At 44.0% G+C, this 6,879-nt stretch overlaps 1 pseudogene; it reads right to left on the bottom strand.

The window, feature by feature from the left end:
- Positions 1 to 747: 747 nt before the first annotated feature.
- LOC138498193 (zinc finger protein 268-like) lies at positions 748 to 5,569 on the bottom strand (annotated as a pseudogene).
- Between the last annotated feature and the right edge of the window lie 1,310 nt (positions 5,570 to 6,879).

Below are 6,879 nucleotides of genomic sequence, written 5' to 3'. Positions count from 1 at the left end.
TCTCTCATCCCAGCCACTGTCTATTTACTGCACTTCCTTGGCTCACCCTCCCCACGGGAGGTTGCTCTTACATTCTTCTATTCTTAGCACGTCTCCAAAAGCACCACATCACCTAGCCCCTCCCACCTGCACTTGCACGTTCTGAACACTCACAAGGCATAGTAGGTTTATCTCCCCTCCCTGTTAGTCTCACTAGTTGTTTGTACTATTAATTCAACTATTTATCTTTGTTTTAATTCATTGTCTACCTCCCCTGCCCCCACCCTGTCGCCCTATGGCCGCTTTGAAACAGTTTTGCTAATTGTATAAGCGCCTAACAAATGACCAATAAATAAGGATAGGTGGTAGAATAGCAGTCACAGTAGATGGGGGAGATGGAAAGTGCCATGGAGGAGGAGGAGGAGGAGGAGGAAGGATAGACGGATAGATGGAGAAGGATAGATGGAGAAGCTGCACAGGCTCGACACAAACTCACCAGGTGGCCTAGTAGCTGAAGGTTGGTGGGTGGAGGTCCAGGAGGAGAGTCTTGGGCAGGAGCAAGGTAGTTCAAATTGGTGTCTTCAATGAGGCACAGACAAGGAGGGGAGTAGGGTGCACATTGGATGTCTGAGAGATTACAATACATACCATGGGACAACACAATAAGGCTTGTTGGTGTGCTATGCTGACATACGAGTTAGAAATTAATATGTAATGTATTAGCAGTATTTTCTTTTGGACTGATGTTAAAAAAAGGATTGTACAAAGTGTTGTTCACCATTTTTTTAATTCTGAAATCTCATGAGAGGGTGACCCACTGAAAATATAGTCAAAAGACGACTCTATACCTTCAAAGACGTATCACATTCAGAACATGTCTATGGTTTCTCCCAAGTATCCTTTATCTGATGTATCACACGTCGATTATTTTTGCTTGAAAGTCATTTCTCATTAAGGACATGATTATGGCTTCCCACGGTGCGATTTCTCTTATGTATGAATAGTTCACTGTTTTGCTTGACAGCCTTAACACATTAAGAACATGCCTATGACTTCCCCCACAGTGTGATTCTTCTGATCAATAGACTTCACATCGAAAAATGTATTACATTCATAATATATATAGTCTCAAACGTGTGATTTCTCTGAGGTAACATTAAACTATGCTTTTCCTTGAAAGACTTATATCGAGGACATGCATATGGGTTCCCACCAGTGTGTTTTCTCTGATGTCACATTTGATCTCTCTTTTGCTTGAAAGACTTACACATTCATGCATGCGTGTACATAGTTCCCTCAGTGTGATTCCTCTTCTGTATCAATAGAGAACTGATCAGCATAAAAGACTTATCACATTCAGAACATGCATATGGTATCACCCGGTGTGATTCCTTTGATGTATCACAAGTTGATCAATTCACTTGAAAGTCTTATCACATTGAGGACATGCACATGGTTTCTCCCCAGTGTTACTCCTCTGATCTATCAATAGATGACCCTTCTCCGTGAAAGACTTAGCACATTCAGAACATGAATATGGTTTCCCCCCAGTATGACTTCACTGACATAGCAATAAATATTTCTTCTCCTTGAAAGACACATCACATCAATAACATGAATATGGTTTCCTCCCAGTGTGATTCCTCTGGTGTATCACTAGGTGACCCTTTGGCTTGAAAGCCTTATCACATTGAGGACATGCATATGGTTTCTCACCAGCGTGACTGGACTGATGCATCAATAGATGACACTTCACATTGAAAGCCATATCAAATTGAGGACATGTATATGGTCTTCCCCAGTAAAATTTCTCTAATGTTTGACTAGTTCAAACTTATGCTTGAAAGACTTATCGCATTCAGAGCATCCATATGGTTTCACCCTAGTGTGACTCATCCTATGTAGCAATAGATGCCTCTTCTCCTTAAAATACCTATCCCCCACAGAGATGGGGAGCAGGTGCAAGTGGATCTAGGTCACATGACTAAGCACCACCACCTTCTTAGCCCTGCCTCTTCCTTCCTGCTCTTCGCTCTTAGATCAAGGGCGTCTCTCGCCCAGGCATCCAAAGCGAAGGGCAGTCGAAGAAAAGGGCAATATCAGTTTGGACCAGTTTGGACCAGGTGGTCCCAGGGCCCGACCCCCTGCTCAGAGAGCAGGAAAGCATGCATCAACATGTGTTTACACCCTCTGTCCCAACAGGCCATCCCCACCACCTCTAGTCCACCGTGATGTTCCGTTGTGCCCCCCTCCCTTCTCGCACACAGGTGTTGCCTGTTTTGCTTGATTCTTCTACCCTGCTCTCGCTCCCCACCCTCCAGCCTACTTCTGCAGGAGTCTGCCCTGAAACATTCTGGTTTCACCATCACCGTCTTGTGGCCAATGCTGGATTTGACTTTTATGGACTTTGTTGATTCACGGTGCGTCACCCTTTTTCAACTCTCATGCTGGACTTCCTTTGCATCTTGTAGTCATGGTGGCCCTGAATCATGCTGATGCGATCTTCTTGTATCCTGGCTTGCAACATTATGTCTCCTCCCCCCACCCCTTACTTGTCCCCCCCTCCAGCACTATCTGAAATGTCATCAGGCCTAGTACGATAGCCGCTTGTTTTGTTCCTCCCCTCCCTTTCTGCACCCTTCTCCCTCACCCGAGTTCGATAGTTAATTTCACATTCTTACTGTTCGTTGCCTGTAAGAATGTCATTGTATTTTCCCTTGTTCCCTCCCTTGTCGTGAAGCACTTTAAAAACACACTGTGCATAAGCGCTATATAAATAAACTATCATATCATATCTTCAGAGCATGCATATGGTTTCACCCCAGTGTGACTCCTCTGATGTATCAATAACTGACGCTTCATCTTGAACGGTTTATCACATTCAGAACATGCATATGGTTTCAACCCAGTGTGATTTCTCTGGTGTACCAATAGCTCACCCTTTGTCTTGAAAGCCTTATCACATTCAGAACATGCATATGGTCTCTCCCCGGTGTGACTCATATGATGTATCACAAGTTGATCATGTCGCTTGAAAGCCTTATCACATTCAGAACATGCATATGGTTTCTCCCCAGTGTGACTCATCCTATGTAGCAATAGATGCCTCTTTCTCCTTGAAAGCCTTATCACATTCAGAACATGAATATGGTTTCACCCCAGTGTGATTTCTCTGGTGTATCAATAGCCCACCCTTTCTCTTGAAAGACTTAGCACACTCAGAACATGAATATGGTTTCTCTCCAGAGTGACTTGTCTGATGTTGCAATAGTTGACCCTTTGTCTTGAAAGACTTATCACATTCAGAACATGAATAGGGTTTCACCCCAGTGTGATTTCTCTGATGCACCAATAGCGGGCCCTTTCTCTTGAAAGACTTATCACATTCAGAACATGCATATGGTTTCACTTCAGTGTGATTTCTCTGATGTACCAATAGCTCATCCTTTGTCTTGAAAGCCTTATCACATTCAGAACATGCATATGGTTTCTCCCCAGTGTGACTCATCCTATGTAGCAATAGATGCCTCTTCTCCTTGAAAGCCTTATCACATTCAGAACATGCATATGGTTTCACCCCAGTGTGATTTCTCTGGTGTACCAATAGCTCAGCCTTTGTCTTGAAAGCCTTTTCACATTCAGAACATGAATATGGTTTCATCCCAGTGTGATTTCTCTGGTGTACCAATAGCGTGCCCTTTTGAATGAAAGCCTTATCACATTCAGAACATGAATATGGTTTCATCCCAGTGTGATTTCTCTGGTGTACCAATAGCGTGCCCTTTTGAATGAAAGCCTTATCACATTCAGAACATGAATATGGTTTCATCCCAGTGTGATTTCTCTGGTGTACCAATAGCGCGCCCTTTTGAATGAAACCCTTATCACATTCAGAACATGAATATGGTTTTTCTCCAGAGTGACTCATCTGATGTTGCAATAGTTGGTCCTTTCTCTTGAAAGACTTATCACATTCCGAACATGCATATGGTTTCACCCCAGTGTGATTTCTCTGGTGTACCAATAGCTCACCCTTTGTCTTGAAAGCCTTATCACATTCAGAACATGCATATGGTTTCACCCCAGTGTGACTCATCCTATGTAGCAACAGCTGCCTCGTCTCCTTGAAAGCCTTATCACATTCAGAACATGCATATGGTTTCACCCCAGTGTGATTTCTCTGGTGTACCAATAGCTCACCCTTTCTCTTGAAAGCCTTATCACATTCAGTACATGCATATGGTTTCTCCCCAGTGTGAATTCTCTGGTGTATCAATAGCGTGCCCTTATGATTGAAAGCCTTATCACATTCAGAGCATGCATATGGTTTCTCCCCAGTGTGATGTCTCTGATGCACCAATAGGTTACTCTTATGATTGAAAGCCTTATCACATTCAGAACATGCATATGGTTTCTCCCCAGTGTGAGTTCTCTGGTGTATCAATAACGAGCCCTTTTGACTGAAAGCCTTATCACATTCAGAGCATGCATATGGTTTCTCACCAGTGTGAATTCTCTGGTGTATCAATAGTTGACCCCTTTGCTTGAAAGCCTCATCGCATAGTGGACATGCATATAGTTTCCCCCCAGGGAGATTTCTCTGATGCACCAATAGGTTACTCTTATGATTGAAAGCCTTATCACATTCAGAACATGCATATGGTTTCTCCCCAGTGTGAGTTCTCTGGTGTATCAATAACGAGCCCTTTTGACTGAAAGCCTTATCACATTCAGAGCATGCATATGGTTTCACTCCAGTGTGAATTCTCTGATGAATTATTAGATCACTTGTTTCTTTAAAAGTCTTGTCACACTCTTTCTCTTCAGTGTGTAATCTCTGATGGTGCAATATACGGCATGTTTCACTAAAAGTAGCTTCACATTCAGAAAATTCAAAATGTACCTCCATTCTGAGGACGCTATTTTGAGATAGTGATTTCTTTGTAAAGAGCTCCTTGTCAAATTCAACCTGAATCCCTCATTTGCTCTCACCAGGTCAGGTGCAATTTTACAGACTTGAGTGTCAAGAATGAGCCACAATCCTCGGCCAGAGCAGGCAGGTCTGCGATTAGAACTGTTCTACGTCCAGAGCATGGTTTCTTGCCTTGTGTTCATGCTTTTTATTCTTTAATAAATGTCAGCTGCCACTGGAACATCAACAGCTATTGACCAGCACCACAGCAGCGGTGCTATTGATTCTGAAGCATAAAGTCCAAAGTTGGTGTTCAGCATCTTTTTCATACTGAATGTGGCACACCAGTGCATTTACACAATTTGGTAAGGAGGTTCTACACAATGCCTGAAAATGCTCTGCCTCTACTTTAAAGTGGCAGCCATTGTCCTCTCCTCTGTTCAGTGTAAATTCAGTGGTCTACCATTAGATTATGTCCTGAACGACTTGTCGCAGCCAGTGAACCATTTCTTCCACGGTCAGAGGCTCCAGGTTGGGAGTGACTGTCGTGAGAAAGAAGCAGATGAGGTTGCTATCATACTAGACCCAGCTATCAGAGGAAAGCTTTCTTTAAACATTTCACAGTTTTCCAATCCCTGCTTGAAGGAAAAGGAAAAACAGGATTAGTGTTCCATAAGCGACAAATACATATTTCTTATTTTAAAAATCATATGTGAAAAGCAAAAAGGCATGTTTCAACTTTATAATACTGGTTTCATGAAATCCTGGAATTTGTATGCAGGACACTGAGTTAAATGAATAGTGTAACTTGTCCCCAATTCCAGGAACAGGATTAACACATAAATCTCTAAACATGTGGCCCATTGACCATTCATCCTTTGTCACAGAAATGAATAAAGGTGTGACCAAACTAGCCAACAGCCAGGATGAACACAATGCAGTGACGTGCAGCCACTGAAGTCTGAGAAATGGCCAACCCGTCAGTCGAGTCATTGCTGGTTGTGGTCAATTAACCAGCTCCACAGTGCACAGAAAAGATGGTGGAACAGGAACAAAGAGGAAAGGAAAGCTTGACTGCATTGAGATAAAAATAATGGGAGGCATGGCCATTTTGTCGAGTTACTATCTCAATACCTGCAGTGGAACCACAACTTACTGGAGTTTTACAGACGCAGATTTTGCGAGAGGAGGAAATAAGTACATCTTAGATGTAGTAATTCACATATTCCGCCTACACCCGATGGAAGTCACGCTGTAGGGTGAGAAGAAGGAGTGGAGACAAAAAACTTCTCAGACACAGAGCCTATAGCTGAGGAGGGGGAGACTGTGGGGTGCAGAGAAATGGGGAGACACTCCGAAAGTACACTGAAACAGAGGGCCTCATTACGACTTCGGCGGTAGCCATGCCGCTATTGGCGGCATGGCTGCCGCCGAAATCGTCACCAGGTCCGGGTTCCCTGAATGGGGAAGTAACGGGCCATTCCGAGTATGGAGGGCCCGGTACATCCTCCTTCAGGGAACCCGGGCCCTGTCCTTCCCCATACCCATTCCCATTTGAGCCCTGATAGGGCTCAAATGTTAATGGGGAGATAGCTAAGCTCCCTGCTCCCCTCGCGGGACCCGCTCTGTACGTCTGGTCAAACCAGACGTGCAGAGCAGGTCCCGCGAGGGGACCTCGTAATCAGGCGGTACGGGGTTGGTCGGTATGGCGCCGTTAACCCCTTTCCGCCTGACTTGTAATGAGGCCCAGAGTACTTTCAGAGCATGAGCAGAACAGAGAGGAATCGCAAGTAAAGAAGCACATTATGGGAGTTGTGGTGCAGACACAAAGAACAAAAGGCAAAGAAAATGCACAGGGAGGGAAATTAATCAGAACTGCTGAAAAACTGATAGGAAGTCAAACAGGTGAATGCTAGGAGGAGAAGTCCAGACATTCCACAAAGGAGTGTGAGATGCACGGGAGGGAGATTAATCAGAACTGCTGAAAA

This window comes from Ambystoma mexicanum, chromosome 5q, assembly GCF_040938575.1.
Source record: "Ambystoma mexicanum isolate Mex_15411 chromosome 5q, UKY_AmexF1_1, whole genome shotgun sequence".
Classification (NCBI taxonomy): Eukaryota; Metazoa; Chordata; class Amphibia; order Caudata; family Ambystomatidae; genus Ambystoma; species Ambystoma mexicanum.
Note: the sequence above shows the minus strand (reverse complement) of the source record. Positions and strands in the feature narration are given on the sequence as shown.